The following is a 21,090-nucleotide window of genomic DNA, read 5'->3' as shown; positions in this document are numbered from 1 at the left end:
AAGAGAAAAGTGTGAGAAAAGAATCGTTACCAAGAAAAATACACTTCCTAACCATGAAGAGATTCATTTACACTTTGATTACTAAAATATTTTGCCAGATCATTTAGATTCTGGGTTTGAAACAACAATGCTCATTGCTGAATATATCAGTGTGCTGTTCTTTTCTCTGTACTTGGTTTAACGTCCGTACGATTCTTTTCACAAACAGTGTCATCGGTTCTGCAATTGAATTTAATTTTTGCTTTTTAAATTTGTGCACCAGGTAGTTTCAAAAGTCAAGTAATTCTACCAGCTCGGGAGAATGAGAGCAAGTCCCCCCTGCCTGCAGTCTGTGTATACCATTGGCTCTCACTTTTAGCTATTTTAGTTTTTCATTGTTTTTCTCCGGAAGTTGTCTTCATATTTCCAAGTAACAAGCTCGTAATCATTTCAGAGGTAATGGATTTTTACTATGGAAAAATGTAGTTCTATGAAGATTTGCCACTTGCAGACTTTCGTTTACTTGTCAAAGCTTCCATACAACCTTCCCACCTTCAGCAAATTTGGGTTTCGTTTTCTCTGGTTCTTCCTCTACAGTGGTGACCCGTCACCCCTGTGTCATGCCGAGGAAGGGACCCTGATCAGCTAATTGCTGAGCACACAGACCTGCAGCCAGTCCTATTTGTAGCCCCATCTGTACCCCCACTTTGGTGGAGTAACGCCTCAGCCTGTCTGGGCTTTTCTGGTGGCGATCAGCTCGACTCCTTGGCCTCCTCCTTCAGCCCCTCCAGACCCGTCACCACTTTCTCCAGTCAGCTTAATCAGGCATCCCTTGTACAAGTGCTATCCAGGTGCCAGAATTCTGTCATCATCAGAATGATGATGAAATGATGATGAATGATGAAAGAGAACCCTGTGCTCTTGGTTCTTGTGGAATGACATGGTCTTTTATTTATCCTTTTCTTCATGCGGGTGAGGATTTTGAAGAGAGCACAGGTACACACGTTTCCATCTGCCATGTTTGTGTCACTGATTTTTTTCTCTGTTAAGAACTCATAATTCAAATGTGCTCATATTACAAAAGATAGTTTTATATAAAATAGCTCAAATCCTTATGATTGCTTCTGCCTATAATTACTTTTAATAAAGTATCTTTATTTCGACAATTTATATATCTCTATTACTACTACTTCACTCTCTTCTCATTCATATAATAGCTATTTTTACATGTATTTGGTAATAACAATTCCACCCACAGCATCAAGAAATGCTCATTTCGTGTTTCCAAATGTCTGCACAAATGTCAATTCATTAGTCCTTCCCGCCCTGTGGAACAGTGGACGGGAGGCAATCTTCTCTCTACATTTACTGTCAGGATGCTTGAGCCACTGGGGGACTGTGAAATTCCCAAGGTCACCCCCAAAATCAGTTATGGTAATAGAATCAAGCATTTCTGACCTCTTTTGTTTTCATATAATCATGAGACATCACTCAGTTCTTTACAGTGAAATTCACCTAAGTACAATGAAATACCTTCCAATGCAATCAATCTTCACTATTTCCCAGAAGGATTTGAAGGAAATGAAGAAAACTTATGCATTACAGGCATATCTTATAGATAACACAAAAATTTCCTTTGGATAGGGACCTACCCATCTGGCATATTTTTCTCTCACCGATATTTGTCAAAGATTCAAAATAATGTAATACTCTCTTGGGCAAACCAGGCACTTGGTTACCGAAGAAGTGAAAAGCTATATGCGTGCTGTCTTTCCACTCAACCGTATAATGCAGCCTTTACCATCTCCATTAAAAGACTGACTTTGTACCCTACCATGCATTTTATAATATTTCTATCTAAATGCAGATTTCTACATTCCATGTGTACCATGTAGTCAGGTTTTCCATAAAAATACCAGCAGGAGAGTACATTGAAATTCATTTTGCATATTAAAGAAATCTCTCTCTGAGATTCCTTCTTTTATTTGTTTTATCAACTCAAGCAATAAGCAAGAAAATTAGAGTTTCAGCAATGATGGAAAAGCTATTTATGATTTTATCAGCCTTGCTGCTTTTTTTCCCCCTGCTTAGACAAGTTGCAGACTCTTAAGAGGAAGCCAGTTAAAATGTTTCACTGGAAAATGAAATAAGTCTATCTGTATCATTTCACCCAAGTACCATGGTACTCTATTACCTGGCGACAGCTTCACTGTGAGTAACATGCCCCTGAATGCTTTTCTTCCCAATATGTACAGCACACATAAAATATGTCCCACAGGGATATGTTCCACTTGAAAGCATTATTACAAATGCCATAATATTTTCTAACATATATCTTACTGGCATGGTTGGGTCAGGAATGCAGTCAGAGCCTAACAGATAGAAAATAATGTTTCCACATTTCTTGCAAAAATTTTTTAACAGAGAAAACAACTTTGGGAAAGACTGTCACTGGAATAACAGCAAATTTTCAGCTAGCTTATATGCAGTTTACTGAAGCTTTCCGTATGCCCACAAGCAACTTAGTACGTGATGAATAAATGTAATATATGGAGAAATAAAGTACACATGAAATTAAAGAAAACAATATTTCTAAACCTGTAAATACAAAAATTAAAGTTATAAACACTACATTTTTCCATATTTATTTTCTACTTTTATTTTCTAAAATCCATCTTATCTTTAAAAATATTATGTGAAAGGAAACCAAAATAGTCCATATACACATAACACCAATTCATACACACAAATTGGGGGTACTCTCATACACAGATGAGAGTTTACATCTGAGGAAAGGCTTCTTAATAAACCAATAGCAGTTACTTAGAATGTTTAAACAATTTGAACAAACTTGGCCTCCTTCAGGTTAGTGAATATCTAAATTTAAATTTGCTACAATGACCTAAACCTATTTATTATTCGATACGTACTGTTACTTGCCCTTGTTTAGATAACTTATACCTCTAGCATAAAAACAAATAGATTTTTAGTCTATTTTTGTATTTTCCACACATATTTTACGACTTTTAAGACCAAACTATTTGTAAGTTTATTTAATTCTTACATGTATACCTTCTTTTCCATTTAAAAATAACAATGTTTAGGGCGTCTGGGAGCTCAGTCAGTTGAACATCCCGCTCAGGTGGGATGATTTGATTTGGGCTCAGGTCATAATCCCAGGGTCACAGAATTGAGCCCTGTGTCGGGCTCCACACTGAGCATGAAGCCTGCTTGGGATTCTCTCTCTTTCTCCCTCTTCCCCTCTCCCCTGATCACACTTTTTTTCTAAAAAATAAAAAAACCCACAATTTTTAGGTTTTTCATTATTCACAGTGAGAATCTGTAACAGTGAGAACCCGTTTAGAACAACAGGACTGCAGTTTCTTCTAGGTTTCAACGGGCCAAATTCATATCATGCTAAAGCATGTAGATATCCATTGTATGTTCACACATTTAGAAAATAATGCTTTTAATACATTTTGAATAGAGCACATAGCACACACTTCACTTTTATTGGTTAATTTGTTAGAAATTGAAATACAACAGAATACTTTAGATATGTCTGATTTTTTAATAGCATTATGGTGGTGATTCAAATTCAGTCAAGAGGGACATAATTGGAGGAGTGGAGGCTTAATCTGGACTGCTATGTGGCTACATTATGGTCCGGGTACAGAGGCATACTGAGTTGTCAACTCAGTATGAGGCAATAGTTGACGCTGCAGATACTCTCTTCTTAGAGGTAGGATACGTCTTCCAATGACTGTGCATATCAGCTGTTGTTAGACATCATTTGTGTTTTTCGGCACATCACCAAACCACTTACTTAACTTTGCTCTATCTGTATCTCAGCCTCAGCAGAAACTCAGTCACTAAAGCACATTTTGTCTGCCTCTTGTATCATTGCATCCTAATACTTTATTCTGTTCAGCTGGGAAAAACAAAGCCAAAAATGCTCTGTGTGGCCTTCTGTGGGAAAACAAGAACAGACACTCTTATGAAGGGAAGAATCATGTATGTCATAGACTTTTGAAAGGATTTAGCATGGAAATCAGTGGAAAGGGAATGATTTTCACAGCTTTTAGAGGAAGAAGTTGGGAATACTAACTTGAAAAAGAGCTTGCTGCAAGGCCAAAAAGACAACTATTTTTGGCAGCTTTAAAATGAAATGAAACACCTCACTTCCAGGAGAAGGTTGCACATTGTCCCTGGTGAGACAAAGAATTAAATACTTGTCACAGGTGATCTATGGCTGACATTCTGAACGATATGGCAGAGTAAGGTTGCAGACCCCTTTGGTAGCTGTTTTCTCCCAGCTGAGCAATGAAAAGCCAAGGACAAAGCTTCAGTTCGAGGGTTCTTTTCCCCTTCAAACTATCCTTTTGATTTATCCACAGGAATATATTTGAAAGGAAAAACAAGTTTAACCAAGTTACTCAAAATGGTATACTGCTGTCCATAGTTTATAGTCACAATATTCTTTTGCTTACAATTCTGATACTTGTGTTACTATTATCCCAAGTGTTAAGTTTAGTGTAACCACTGTTAGTCTGACTACTAGTCTTCTACTGTTTAGCCCCTGAGAGCAAACATTCATCAGCAGAGTGTAATATAAAGTTAATAGAATTTTACTGAATACCCCTCCTTGATCTCCTTGCTGCTTTAGATGGATAAAAATCCGATTTGGGGCAGGCCTTGAAACCTGCATTGAATAGCAACTATCTGAATTTATATGAATGAGGAAAGGATAGTCAGTTGAAGTCTTGCCTTCCCATTTTTACCCTTTCATTTAGTATTTTTTGATCTTTCATTGATGAATGAAGGTGTTTAGAGACTCAAATTCATGAACTAGGATTTGCTCTACTGCAGAGTTAGAAATGTCTGAGTGCTAAACTGCATAATTATTTCACTATTCTCTCAGTATATAGAACTACTTATGCCAACAGAAGATTCTTAGGTCATATTTCTACAAAGGCACTTCTTCAAGGTTTTCATAGATCAATGCATGGTTTTAACTTCCTACAGTTAGTGAATCTAGAGGAAAAAAATAGTTCACATATCTCTTAGGCCATTCCTCTAAAACATCCAGAGAGTGAACCAGGCTAAAGCATCTAATTTTTCCTCACAGAATTGACCACGTTGAGATTTGAATCTAGAAATACTAGATGGAAACTTCAGATAACTATGGACATAGCCAGCTGTAACTTGGGCTCTCAGTTTGTGTATGGCAAGAAATTGTATGGCAAATGGCATTAAAATAGTCTAAGGATATATATCTATATGCATGGATGAGTGTGTCTATATGTGAATGGTCTATACATATGCATTATATGGAAATAAACACACACTTATAGTGTTGCAAATGAATTTTAATCCCCTCAGCATTTCACTATGAATGCTGTTTTCAAATCTTTAGTAAATCCTTTGAACCCTCTATGATTTCTACAACCCTATCCAATTCATGATCCAGAGGAAGCAATGATAAGTGAAATGGAAATGTATTAGATCATAGTTCATACACATAAGCATATGGATTTTATTTTTAGTTCAGTTAAGAATTTAAAATTAATACCTTTATCTTATGAGAGAAAATGTGATTGTGTATGTGCCAAGAATTCACACAGGAACCAAGTATCTATTGAGATTATTTTCCAATAATATTCTCAGTAACTTTTTTTACTCCAAATAGTCATGTTAACCAATTCACTGCCTCTGGCTCCCCAGCTTTAGTTCACCTTGAGTCACTTGAAGTTGGTGTTTGCTTCCAAGTCATTGAGCAAATGTCCTTTCTCAGTGAGATCTATTCCAAACACCCTATCTAAAATTTTAATCCCGTTGTCTTCCTATCACTTTTGATCCCTTTTATCTTACTCTAATGCTTTTTCTGTAGCACTATCATATTTTAGAATAGCATATGATTTATTTCTATGTGTTTACTGTTTGTGTCTCTTTCCCACATTAAAATGAAAAGTGGACGAGGCTGGTTTTGTTCAGTGAGTTTTATCATCTAGTTGAAACTGGCACAAAGTCGGTGCTCAAGAAATGTTTGATGAATCAATTTCTTCTTGTATCTCTGAATACAAGATCTCAGAAATGCTTTTCGCTAATCTATCCTTCTAGACAAGTGAGGCTATGGTGTAGTAACAAGAAACTCCCACATTTCAGTGACTAACACAACAAAGATCTATTTTTCACTCATGCTACCTGTTGGTCACGGATCAAGGGGGGGCTTTGATTTATGTTTTCATCTGTCAGGTACCCAGGCTGAGGGAGACTCCATCTCAGTGTTTCCAATGCTGTCAAGGCATGAAAAGCCAACATGAAAAATGATGTGCTAACTCTAAAGGTTCCACTTGGATTTGACATCTGGCTTTTCTATTCATATGTCATTGGCCCAGGCAAAATGCATGATCACATTAATTTCACACAGCCAAGGAAGTCCCATCCTCCCACATGCCCAGATTGAAACTGGAAAATGAAATGGAAGAATGTAAGTTTAGTCCTGCTAAAATGGAATTATCTTCATGAAAAAATTTCACAATTTTATTAATGACATGAATAGCCCTGCCACGTCATTGGACAGAAATCCTTACTACAAGTGTCCTAGAAGAAAGATTGGATGGCAAGCACACAATAGAAGGGAAACAGATACAACTACAAGAGTTGATCTTGCCTGGTTCTTCTTCTGTGGCTCAGAGTGCTAAGGCTTTTTCCTTCCGTAAAGGACTGTTCTCTAAGGTAAGCCCATAGCAATAAGCTGGTCTCAGTGTTATTTCGTCCGTCTTTTCCCTCTACTTCTGTCCTTCTTCCCTTCTTTTTCTTAACCTCTTCCATTTTTTCATATGTTACTCATTTTTTCTCTTTTTTTGGAAGGTAGGAAAAGCATAATTTTTAAAATGTTCTGTCTATTTAAAAAATGCAAGAGAACAACATCAGAGTTCAGAAAAGAAAAAAAGATTACCTGAAATCTTAGCTTAGTTTTAACCACTATGTATGTAGTTCTATCATTTCTCTCTGTCTCTCTGTGTCTCTCTGTCTCTGTCTCTGTTTCCTTCTCACTCTCTCTCTCTCACACACACACATACACACAGCAGAGCTACACACACATTCCTTCACACACATGGAAACACAACATACACATTTATTTATTCATATGTCCTCACACTATATAAAATGATTTTTGAGGATTTTTTCCTCATAAATGCATGGTGGATATCTTTCTTTACCAATACATTTAGATATACAGCAATGTTTAAATGTTTGCATAATGATAATCTGAAAGAATTCATATTTAACCCACAGTCTTCTTTTTTGTTGTGGTATAATATATGTGAGCAGAGTTGACATTCTGACTATTTTAAAATGTACTATTCAGTGGCATTAATTACATTCATAATGTTGTACAGTCATCATCACTATTTCTAGAACTTTCATCACTCCAAACAGAATCCCTATATCCCTTAAACAATAACCTTATTCTTCCTTAACCCCAGCCTCTGATAATCTCTAATCATTCTGATGCTGTGAATTTGCCTAGTCTAGATAATGCATCTTAGTGAAATCATACCATATTTATTCTTTTGTATATGTCTTATTTCATTTAGCATACTATTTTCAAGGTTCATCTATGTTGTAGTATATATCAAAGCTTCATTTCTTTTTATGGCTGAATAACATTCCACTGTGTATATATACACCACATTTTGTTTATCCAGTCATCTGTTGATGGTCCTTGGGAATGTTTCCACCTTTTGGCTAGTGTGGATAATGCTGCTATGAACATTAGCATACAAGTATTTGTTTGAATCCTTGTTTTCAATTCTTTTGGATAGATACCTAAGAGTGGGATTGTTGGATCACATCATAAGTCTATGTTTGACTTTTAGATAAATCAGCTGTTTTCACAATGGCTGTAGCATTTTATATTCCCACTAGCAATGCATAAGGACTCCAATTTATCCATAGCCTCTTCAACACTTGTTATTTTCCTTTTTTTCAATTATAGCTTTCTGAGAAGGTATGAAATAGTACTTTATTATGGTTTTTATTTGCATTTCTTTAACAATTAAAGATGCTGAACATCTTTTCATATACTTATTGGCCATTTGTATTTCTTTGGATAAATGTTTATTCAAGTTCTTTGCTCATTAAAAAAAATTTAATGTTTTTATTTCTTTTGAGAGAGAGAGAAAGGAAAGAGAGAGAGAGAGAGAGATAGCAGGGGAGGGCCAGAGAGAGGGAGAGAGAGAATCCCAAGCAAGCTCCACACTGTCAGCTCAGAGCCTGATGAGGGGCTTGAACTCACGAACCAGTGAGAACATGACCTGAGCTGAAATTGAGTTGCATGCTTAACCAACTGAGCCAACCAGGAGTCCCAAGTTTTTTGCTTATTTTTGAATTGTGCTGTTTGTCCTTTTGTTATTGCATTCTAAGACATCCTTGTATATTCCAGATATTAAACCTTTATTGGATATATGATTTACAAATATTTTCTCCCAATCTGTGGATTGCCTGTTTAGTCTCTTGATAGTGTCCTTTGATGCACAAGTTTTCCCCCAGTACCTACTGAAGGATGTTTAGACAGTGCCCATTTTTTTCAGTATTATAACAATCTTTCAATAAGCATTGATGTCCTTGCGTCTAGGCATGCTTTTCTGAATTATGCCTTATAGAAGTAAAATTGATGGATAAGGTCTACACACTTTTAAAACTTTTAATAAATATTAACCCATTACCTCTATTCAGTAGATGACCTCCATATTGTCACATTATATTTCTTTGTCATCCTTTTTTATACTGAAATAACTTTAATGACTTTTCATTCTTGGAGGGCAAATTGCAATGTGTGTGTAGTGGGGAATTTTGGAAAGAAATTTTTAAAATAAACTGAGATTTAAATGTAATAGGCTTGTTAGCAAAGGAAATCCAGGAAAATACTTGAATCATATGTTTTAAATGAATATTTGATATATTAAATTAATAATCATTTATAAAATTAATCATTTTGTAATTCATCTACTGTTAAAATATGAATTTTTACTTCTTCACTTACACAAATGAAGGTGTAGCTAAGTAATTCATAGGTATAAGAAAAATGTATTAGCATATGAAAAGTATTTATTAAATCTACTCATATGCTAATAAATAGTCCCATGTTACAGTTTTGTCTCTTACATATTCTAAATTTTTTGTGAAAATTACTAAAGCAAATAATTAACACCTAAAGATATAATTATTATAAAAAATAAATGTCACTTAAAACCCAGTAATTGCCTGTAGAAAATATTTATAAAAACAGAAGTAACTGAAAATATTCAGAGATAATCTGTCAATGCTTCTTGCATATAAAATATGTGATCTATTTAATTTATACAAACACAACAGTTTATATTTATAAATGCTGGAAATAAGTAGATGTAATAATTATACCACATGTTATGTTAATCTGAGATTAAGAAATACTCTAGTCATGGGAAACCTGGGTGGCTCAGTCAGTAAACATCTGACTCTTGGTCGTGGCTCAGGTCGTGATCTCACCATTGGTGAGTTTGAGCCTCACATTGGGCTCAGTGCTGACAGCATGGAGCTTTCTCTCTCTACCCTTCTTCTGTTCACATTCTCTCTCTCTCTCTCAGAATAAATAAACTTAAAATTTTTTAAAGTTACTTTAAGAAATATTGTAGTCAGTGTGACATGGAGAAAAGATCATAAAGCTTGGGAAAGTTACATAAATTTTTAGGTCTCCTTACCTTCACACACAAATAAAGATGATACCAGACTTCATTGGGTAATTGTAGGTATTAAGGAAGATAATATATGTGCTTACCACAGAACCCAGCAAATAATATATGATTACTATATGTTTGTTTACCTTCATATAAATATAAATACATATGATCCATAATACATGGAAATGAAAGCTCAAGGCGTACCCATATGCTGCTCTTCACAGAAAAGTGTGGATGAAATTGTACTCTAGAGTGATGGCTTTTACTCTTTAATTTTATGTGGTTATTCTGTTTTGTTAAAATGCTTAACGGTAGCCTGTGGTGTTATTTAAACAATGAAAGATTTGTCTCTGAAATTAGAAGCATCTTTATCCCTAATTCTAAGAATTGCATTAATATCAGTGGGGTACAGAATAGCTATGATACGTAAGGAGGCGATACTAGCAATTACTGTCTAGCAACTAACAAACAGGTTCTCTCAGAAAGAGAACTCCATATGTCCCTCCTGTTGAGATGCTTTAATTCAGCACTGCAGACTTTCTGTACTAATTAATGTGTTGGGGTGCTTGTGTAGATTATGGAATAAACATTATTTGTTTTTAGAAAGGATAATTGCATAAAAAAGAAATGCGATTCTATTTTGTTTTTAGAAAGGATAATTGCATAAAAAAGAAATGTGATTCTATTTATAGCCAAAGATTTATGTGATAAGTAAACCTGCCCTCTTAAATGTTGCATACAACCATTGTTCCTTTTCTATAAGTTCCAGATTTCAGGGCATGTGAACACAGAAATGGCACGTGGTAAGCATTTAATAAATATATTTCAGAAGGACATAATTAGATAAACATGGTAAGAATAGTAAGAAGAGAGGTGATTGTGGCTTTCGTCATCCTATGAGCTTGCTGAGGTGGTCCATGAATCAGTTCTCTTTTCACAAGATAAATGCAAAGCGTGCCAAAGTTTATCAAGAAACCCTGATATGAATTAAAAATAAAAAAAGCAAGAGGCATTGCTGCATGAAGACGCAAGCACCTCATGCAATTTACATGCTTTCTTCTGACCTTGCTAATTATGGGCTTGTCCCACAGTTCTTTGTACTAACCCTGACCCCACTGATTTGCTGAGTCCGATCATCCTCCACTGCTAGCCTACCACTCTAAAAAGTCATGAGGAAATGTAAAAACAAATGGAAATCTTGATAACTTGACTTCCCTTATTTCATATTTGCAAATAGAATGTTTGGGAAATACATTGCAAACTACAAGGTTTTAAATAGGAAATTTAACCTTCATCTGTCATTACGACCCCAACGTTAACTCTATTGATTATTACACTTTCATTTTCTCTTCTGAGTCTATTTACTTCCTTTCAATTTCCTCTGAGAGCCATCCTTACTAGGGATAAGAAATAAGAATCTTGAGGGGGTAAAGAATGGCTATTTGCAGAGCTATCTCATTTGGCCCCATTTCTTACAGATCCTTAAGAAAGAGGAGAAAGCCTAAAAGTAGCATCTGTGATCCTAAGGGGAAGGAAGTGCCTGCTCAGAGATTCTTAATGCTCTCCAAGCTTATTTGTAAAAAGCACCATTTGGGCTTCCAACCAGCTCAGCTCTGGGCTTTGCTCTTGCTGTTTTCATGTTAAAAAGCTCCTTTGTCAAAACCCTTAGGCCCAGTGGTGATAACTGCTACAGAAAAATACTAGTGATGGAAAGATATATTTTCAATAACCCTTGACTTTTATTAGTTCAGCCACTGCTAGAATAAAGGGTAAGTGGGCCCTTGATATTTTAAATGTTCCATGTCCCCCTCCATATGCTTCCCAGGTCAGCATTCTTTACTGATGAAAATTCTGGTCTGGATCTTGGTTTGCTGTCATGGGGAGAAGTGTCTGCAATATTATCTACCTTTGAGCTTTGGTTGTTATCCCCAAAAGCTTGAGATCAATAATGGTAGCATGAGCTTTGTAGAGGTTTCCTTATTTTCATTATGTCTGAAAACCAGGCATCAGATTAATAAATCTCTAGGAGTGTTCTTGGAGGGTGGAGGTTTCCTGAAACAGGGGAGAAAAGCACAATCTTTTGTGCTAAAAATTTAAGCATAATCAAGAAGATTTTTTAAAATGCCACATAAACTCCTCAGAAGAACTTTGTAGTTTCAGATCAATGTTATGGATAAATTTTTTAAAATTCCACTTTCCATACAACCCTTACTAGCCCACAATTTTTGTAGTATCTCTTTCTATATTAACCAGTGTTAGCATGAAATGCATTACATGACAGGAATTATTTAACATGACAATGTATGAAACTAATGTTACTATTTTTAGCATAATTTCCAACTTGCTCAAAGGTTTTAATCCATTCTAATTGTTCATGTATTCTAGGTTAGCTGATCTGTACTAATCCATACACTACATAGAGAAAGTTTTAACTCACACATTTGGCAATAAATTAAAAGTTGACCTTCAAATGTGTAGATGAGCTAGATTTATTGCCCTCTGATTTTCAAAGTAGCTTTCGCAGGCTTTCAATCAAATTACCAGTTGATATAATGGAAAAAGCACTAATATGAAAGCTAGGGCAAGTGGGTTCTGTCAATGACACTGCATGTGGAACCAGTTAGTTTGTGCTTCTGAACTTCCAGAAGCCCATCTGTAAATGAAAGAGCTTGATTAGGTGGCCTTTGAAGATGCTGTAAAGTAGAAAATTCTGTTTTTATTGAGTGGTGCCATCCATTTTTTACAAAACTATTGAAGTCAATTTGAGATATTAGCTGAAAACCTTATAAAAAAGAAGCATATCTCATTTACATGGATTCCCAGATATATTCTGTCGTTTAAGCATTGATATTGCATCATTAGTTAAATACAAGATATAAATTATAAAATAATTTTAAGTATTATCTGTTTCCCTTCTTAGGTTTATAACACAGTGGAATAAATCTAAAAATAAATCAACATCACTTTAATTTTGTATAGCATCTTGTATATTTTACAAAGGACTTTCTTATATTTTATCTGGTATGATGTGCAAAATGAATCCCATGAACTATATAGAATGGAGATTATGGTTACCATGTTAGGTTTGAGATAAATGAATTTAAATTATTTCTTCAAGTTCATATTAAAAGAAACTTTTATGAAGAGTAAAGTTTACATGAAATGAGTCTTCTCGGTATAAACAGGGCAATTTTCAAGAGAACAAATATAATTCACAAACAAAATAGAAAATTACAAAATGATCAGAACATTAATTTTCAGTATTGAGAAATTCAGTTAAAAAGAGACTAAACTATTCCTTGTTCGAAACAAATTTTAAAATGATACTTAGTGACCTGTTAGAGGTGCTAATTTGGGAATATCTTTAGAAATCTCCCTTCTAATCCAAATGTTGCTGTTTATTACTAGTTAGGACTCACAGAACATTTTAGAGATTTCAGCTCAAGTGTTTAAATGTCAAGGTCAAGGCTTCTTTGTAATCTCTTTCCACTTAATCAGTGTGTGCATTCTTCACATCCTTTGGCGAAAGACTTGATGAAGTTTGAAAGAATTGATGAAATAAGTCTGATTTGGGGAAGGATTTGGAAGAAAAGGTGGTGACAGACTTCTGAACTATAAAAGTAGTTATTTGAATAAGCAAGAGCATTAGGTTAAAAAGAAAACTAAAACTACTTAGATTTGATTTGAAGCTACTGAAAAAAAGCTTTGAAATTCCAGAATCATTAAGCATGCTTTGAAAAGACTGTCTTCTCTATTTACTCAGATGTCAGTTATGTACTGTTTAAACAAATCAACTGAGCCCGATGGTTAGTGGAACCACTGGTGGAAAACCATATTAAAGTTGGCTTTACATTTCTATAGTATTAAATATATATATTTTTTTCTTTTTTACTTGTTTTAGATCCGGAGTCCATATAACTATAAGACAATATATGATGCTTGAAATTCATATAATTAAGACATAGTTTAATTAAGTAATATATTTGGCATGGTCATTGATTTAAAAAGTATAAAGGAAGGATGGTAATTATTCAATCTACCTATTGAAAAACAAGTGGCTCCTAATGTCTCTTGGTCACTTTTCTTCCACTGAAAATGTTTCATACTAGGTATCTTTCACTATATATCATTTTAAGGTGGAATGTCAACTGAAAACAGAAAAGTGCCAGTGGACCCCATTTAGCCCACCTTTTAGAACCGTTATTCTCTATCCTACTAATAGAAAAGTTTTGGTGTGAGGACCAAAGATGTATTACACTTTTTGAAAAGCATATGCTCTGCATTGTTTAGAATAACACAGTAAGTGGGAATGCAAGCTGGTGCAGCCACTGCGGAAAACAGTATGGAGGTTCCTCAAAAAACTACAAATAGAACTACCCTATGACCCAGCAATTGCACTACTAGGTTTTTATCCAAGGGATACAGGTGTGCTGTTTCAAAGGAACACATGCACCCCAATGTTTATAACAGCACTATCAACAACAGCCAAAGTATGGAAAGAGCCCAAATATCCATCGGTGAATGAATGGATAAAGAAGATGTGGTATATATATACAATAGAGTATTACTCGGCAATCAAAAAGAATGAAATCTTGCCATTTGCAACTACATGGATGGAACTGGAGGGTATTATGTTAAGTGAAATTAGTCAGTCAGAGAAATATCATATGACTTCACTCATATGAGGACTTTAAGAGACAAAACAGATGAACATAAAGGAAGGGAAACAAAAATAATATAAAAACAGGGAGGGGGACAAAAGAGAAGAGACTCAGAAATATGGAGAAAAGCATGTTCCTGGAAGGGGTGTGGAAGGGGGGATGGGCTAAATGGGTAAGGGGCATTAATAAATCTCCTGAAATCATTGTTGCACTATATGCTAACTAATTTGGATGTAAATTTTAAAAAAAAGAATGGCAGTAAATATTCTCTCTACATCCCTTAGGAAGAGGAAAATCTCATTTGTTTCTTTATTATGGTTTGTTTACTGGAACTACTAAAAAGAACATGTGCATAAACATATACTCTTTTGACCATAATAAAAAATACTGCTAATTTAGAAACTCTGGCAATGTGTAGATCTGGAAAGTGTGTATAACATGAAACTTAATAATTCACCTCTATGAGTATTTACAAACATTCAGATCAGTGAAAAACTGGAAACAACAATGTATAAGGACTGTGGTACATTCAAATGATGCAGTACTACATGGCAGTAAAAACCAACAAACTACAAGTATGGACATTAATTAGGATGAATGTGAAGAGACAGTATTGAAAAAAAAAACAAATGATAGAAAAAAGCATGGAGTACAATTTCATTTTTATATGTTCCAGACCTACATTTAAAACAATAAATTTGGGGCGCCTAGGTGACTCAGTCTGTTAAGCCTCCAACTCTTGATTTTAGCTCAGGTCATGATCTTGTGGTTAGTGACATTGAGCCTTGTGATGGTCTCTGCATTGATGGCACGGAGCCTACTTAGCATTTTCTCTCTCCCTCTCTCTCTGCCCCTGCTTCTTTCTCTTTTTCTCACTCTGTCTCTCTCAAAGTAAATAAATAAACTTAAAAGAATAGTTAAAAATATTTTAAAACTTGAAGGTTCAAGTATTGAACCAATAATAAAAAGGAGAACATAATTAACACAATATTATCAGTTTCTTTCAAGGGTGGAAAGATTAATGAGTTCGACTAAGGAAAGGGGTCATGAATAACACTGATAAAATGCCATTCTAATACTGGATGGTGGATACATGTGAAATTTTATTGCTTTTCTTTCTGTATTTCACATATATTAAAATGTATATATTCACTATCATATGAAAAACAACCTTTAAAAATTCAACTAAAATAAAATTTTTCAAAAAAAAAAAAACCACTTATTTTAGTAAAAGGCTGTCCAGGAATAGATCTTTGGCAACCTTAAGATCATCAACACTCAAGCACTGTGTTTAACCATTCAACATCTCTGACTTCATAATTCAGAAAACAGAGAGTAAGGATAGGAATCGATAGACAGGAGGTTTGAAGCAGTTAAGTGGAAAACCTACTAAAGGTAGATTGCACTCAATTTATGACAACTAACATTTCCTGGACTTGTTGTTAATCAAAGTAACGAAATGACACCAAAAGTTGTTTTAACGAGACCGGCTGGAAATGGTGTGAACGATTATTTGAATTTGGGGACTACAGGGTACAAGACCAGTTTGTAGCAGCAATTATAGTATGAGTATAAATAAAGAAGGATCTTAGTGAGGGTGAGGGTAGTGGCACAGTGGACTTGGAATAAAAAAGAAAAACCCACCAAAACTAAAAAGCAAAAACTACATTCACACCCTGAAGCAGAAAAGGAAAGAATATGGTTTTAACAATAAAAGTGAGTAGTTAAGATTAAAAAAAAAGTTCAGTTCTGACTTCAGATATTAAATGCAGGTAACCCAGAGTATAGGGAAATCAGCAATAAAAAACATAAATTCAGAAAGAGTAAGTGTTATTTAGAAAGTTTGTCTCCTTTTAGACTTTGAATAGAAAAAGAAAGTGAATTTTTTTTGAATGAGCAAATCCCTTTATTTTTATTTATTTTTTAATTTTTAAAATATGAAATAAAGTGAATTTTTAAAGAAACATTTTAGGAATGTAGCAGTGTACAATTTCTGGTTAGTAGGTGATGACACCAACATTAGTCAGCTGAATATGTCCCATAGAGTTGAGGTTGGTGATATGTCTGTTAATTCAGACTAATGCCTATATATGCACAATTTTTAAAACTTAAGAGCAAATGAATATGTAGCTCTGCATCTGATGACATTATGGGGATAGTGATCTCTATATCTTCACTATAAAAACAGATTAGTGGTGGTAAATATATTAGCCTAGATTCCATGACCGTGTTGTAATATATGGTCATTCATATGTGTTTTCCACACTGTCATTCTGTTACTGTTCATTCTTCTTTACGAGTGAATTCACACTGATCTGTAAAGAAGGGAAACATGTTTTGGTCAAATGTTAGACTTTGTAAATACTAAATTTATTTACAGCATATGAGATAATCATATCAGCAAGTACAGAGAAATGTGCTTTTGTGAAAGAAATTATGTACATGAAGCACTTAAAATAATGTTATTTCCTTCACTATTCTACATCACCAACATCAAATTGAACAAAGTAAATAACACTTTGCAACTATTCATGGTTTTTCCTTCTAACTGATTTGAAAGTTAAGGTCAGCAATCATTGTGTGTTTAAATGATAATGATTGGATGGCGAAAATTGATGTCATAAGACTGATGAGACAAAAACATTATCCATGTTACAGAACTTTATCATTTAATGACTTAGTGGCCAGTCATGGAGGTTTCCCTAATAGGTTAAAAAAAATAAACAGTAAAAAACAACAACACAACAATCAAAATCACTACATGATAGACCCATTTGAGTTAGGTGTTCTTTTATACCTGTGTGTGAATTAATTAATTGATTAAGCTAAATAGTGAATAGATAAATATTAAATAAATAAGTAAATAAATAAATAAATAAGTAAATTCCAGATACAGTATTAGACACTGGGCTATAACACTGAGCAAAACAAAAACGTAAATGCATACACATACATATAAATAACAAGAAATAGTGTAGTAAAATTAATAAGTGAAATGGACTATTCCTTGAAAGGTGCAATGTACCAAAACTAGATAATCTTAATAGGTCTATATCTATTAAATAAATTTCATCAATAATTAATACCCTTCCAAAAAGAAAGCATCAGGACCAGATGGTTTAACTATTGTCCTCCTTCCATTTTTTAATGAAGAAATGATACTAATTCCATGCAAACTTTTCCAGAAACTAAGAAAGGAAACATTTCCTAAATTATTCCAAGAGGCCAGCATTATTCTAATATCAAAACCAAATAAAAACATCACAAGAAAAAATAACTACAGATGAATATCTCTCATGAATATAAACAAAAATGTGAAATCTTCAGAATTATGTAGTGCTTATTTTGGATCATTTCACAAGAGATAACTTGGATAATTTAATTTCCTATCCTAGAGCCATAACCTACAGTCTCTGATATCTAATTTAATCTGCAATATCAAGATAAACTTTGATTAGAGAAATCAATCTGATGAGATTAAATCAAAGGCTTAAATATATGTCATATCTCTTTTGCAATTGAATAGCATATTCCTCTCATCACAACCAACCAATCCCCATTCGTTCATTATTGTTTTTCCATATTATTCAGTACTCTCTTGCATGCTTCTTCACCAACCTGAAGTATTTACTTCCTGCACTCTTTACTCTGTTTCTTTGAATTTATACCCTCCAAGACCTTCCTAACAGATTTTATAATTTATCAAAACCTAAATTTAACATAATCTGTCCTAACAGACTTCTCAATTTATTATAACAATTAGAACTTTAGCTTTACTAAATTTTGTCTTCTTGCTCTTCACTTTAAATTGGAAAAAATAGATCAAGAAAATAAGGAACTACAACAAATGGACAGCAACATGCAGAAGAATGAAACTGGATCACTTTATTACACCATATACAAAAATACATTCAAAATGGATGAAAGACCTAAATTTGAGATAGGAAACCATCAAAATCCTAGAGAAGAGCACAGACAGCAACCCCTTTGACCTCAGCCATAGCAACTTCTTACTAGACACATTGCTTGAGGCAAGGGAAACAAAAGCAAAAATGAACTATTGACACTTCATCAAGACAAAAAGCTTCTGCACAGTGAAGGAAACAATTAACAAAACTAAAAGGGAGCCTATGGAATGAGAGAAGATATTTGCAAACGACATACCTGATAAAGGTCTAGTATTCAAATTCTATAAAGACCTTACCAAACTCAACACACAAAAAACAAATAATCCAATTGAGAAATGGGCAGAATAAATGGGTAGATGTTTTTCCAAAGAAAACATCCAGAGGGCTAACAGACATGTGAAAAGATGCTCAACGTCATTCATCATCAGGGAAATACAAATCAAAACCACAATGAAATATCACCTCACACCTGTCGGAATGGCTAAAATGAACAACAGGTGCTGGTCAGGATGTGGAGAAAGGGGATCCCTCTTGAACTGTTGGTGGGAATGCAAACTGTTGCAGCCACTCTGGAGAACAGTATGGAAATTTCTCAAAAAGTTAACAATACTACCCTCTGATCTAGTAATTGCACTACAAGTTTTTATCCAAACGATATAAAAAGACAGAATCAAAGGAGCATAGACACCCCAATGTTTATAGCAGCATTATCAACAATAGCCAACCTATAGAAAGAGCCCAAAAGTCCATTGACTGACGAGTGGATAAATATTCCATATATATATACACACACACACACACACACACACACACATATATATATATTCCATATATATATTCCATATATATATATGTAATTCCATACATTACATATATTCCATATATATATATGTAATTCCAAATATATTTGGGATATTACACAGCCATCAAGAAGAATGAAATCTTGCTATTTGCAATGATGTAGATGGAGCTAGAGTGTATTATGCTAAACAAAATAAGTCAGAGAAAGACAAATACCATATGATTTTACTCATATGTGGAGTTTAAGAAACAAAACAGATTTGAACATATGGGAGGCTGGTTATAAGAAAAAAGATACAGTGAAACAAACCATAAGAGACTCTTAAAGATAGAGAATAAACAATGGAGGGAGGTAAGTAGGGGATGGCTAGATGGGTGATCGGTATTAAGGAGGGCCCTTGTTATGATGAGCACTGGGTGTTGTTTGTAAGTGATGAATTACTGAATTCTATTCTTGAAACCAGTATTGCAATGCATGTTAGCTAACTGGAATTGAAATTAAATTTCGAAAATAAATAAATAAATACTTATATAACGTTTACATTTAAAAAAAAGAAAAGAAGGACCTAAAAAAAACCCTTAAAATATATTTGAGAATATGTGTTCTGAATCCATGTACTAAGGCACCAGAATATAATCAAAGAACATCTCAGTTATGTTCAATATAATTTTGTGATAACTATTCTCCTATGGATTAAAGGGGAAAATCAGATTTCCACATACAGGAGCAAAGTCAATGGAAAATATAGTGGAACCAGAAAATATGTCTCTGAAACATACATAAAATGCAAGAGAAATAAAAAGGAACAAGATGTACATTAAAGGCTCCTCTCTCTGATGATTGAAGATGGATCTGAAACTCTGAAGGAGTTTCAGCTACAGCAGCAATGACTTGACCACCCTAAGAAATCTGAGGAACAAACCCAGTATCAGAGAAAAGGAATATGGCTTGGCTGAAACAGAATGGATGAAGTTATTTTAACTGTTTAACGTCACACTTACTGTAGGCTTTTAAAAAGAATATTGAATTACAGTTGACCTACAGTATTATAATAGTTTCAGGTGTATAACATAGTGTTCAACAATTTTATACAATCCTCGATGCTCACCATGATAAGTATAGTCACAATTGTCACCATACCAGCATCATTACAGTATTATAGACTATATTCCCCTTATGCTGAACTTTTCATCTTTGTGACTCATTTATTTTATAACTGGAAGTTTGTACCTCTTAATCCCCTTCACCTATTTGCCCCATGTCCCCACTCCTCTCCCCTCTGGCAACCAGCAGTTTGTTCTCTGTATTTATGAGTGTGTTTCTCTTTTCTCGTTTGTTTGTTCACATAAAAAAACATGAGATCTTGTCATTTGCAACAGTCAACATGGAAGAGTAAGCTCTGAGTAAATGAAGACTTCTCAAGAGCCCTCTGGAAAAGTATGTGTTAATGAAATAAAATGAATTCCCCATTTGATAAATCCTTGATGCTTCTAATTTATCTACTCACTTAATGATTGATACAAAATGTTTTGTAATTACATGTTTATTCTGTTTTTTTGTAGTTCAGATTATCTCATTAACTTGTAAGGACTCTGATAATTGGATATACAATTTTTTGCACATTCTAATTTAAAACATTTTAACACATTTTAATACACTTTATTATTTTCTGCATATATTTTCCCTTTAAATAAAAAAATTTCAAACTTTTCAGGCACCTGGATGGCTCAGTTGGTTAAGTGTCTGACTTTGGCTTAGGTCATGATCTCATGGTTTGTGAGTTCAAGCCCCACATAGGGCTCCGTGCTGACAGCTCAGAGCCTGGAGCCTGCCTTGGATGCTGTGTCTCCCTCTCTCTCTGCCACTCCCCCACTTGTGCTCTGTCTCAATCTCTCTCAAAAATAAACATTGAAAAATATTTTTAAATTTTTTCAAATTTTTTATAAATAAAAGTTCTCATAATTTTATTTTGTTTTATTTATTTTGTTATTTAAATATATTTTTTAAATTTT

The sequence above is a fragment of the Herpailurus yagouaroundi genome, unplaced genomic scaffold, assembly GCF_014898765.1.
Source record: "Herpailurus yagouaroundi ecotype Mexico unplaced genomic scaffold, PumYag 139, whole genome shotgun sequence".
Taxonomy (NCBI): domain Eukaryota; kingdom Metazoa; phylum Chordata; class Mammalia; order Carnivora; family Felidae; genus Herpailurus; species Herpailurus yagouaroundi.
Note: the sequence above shows the minus strand (reverse complement) of the source record.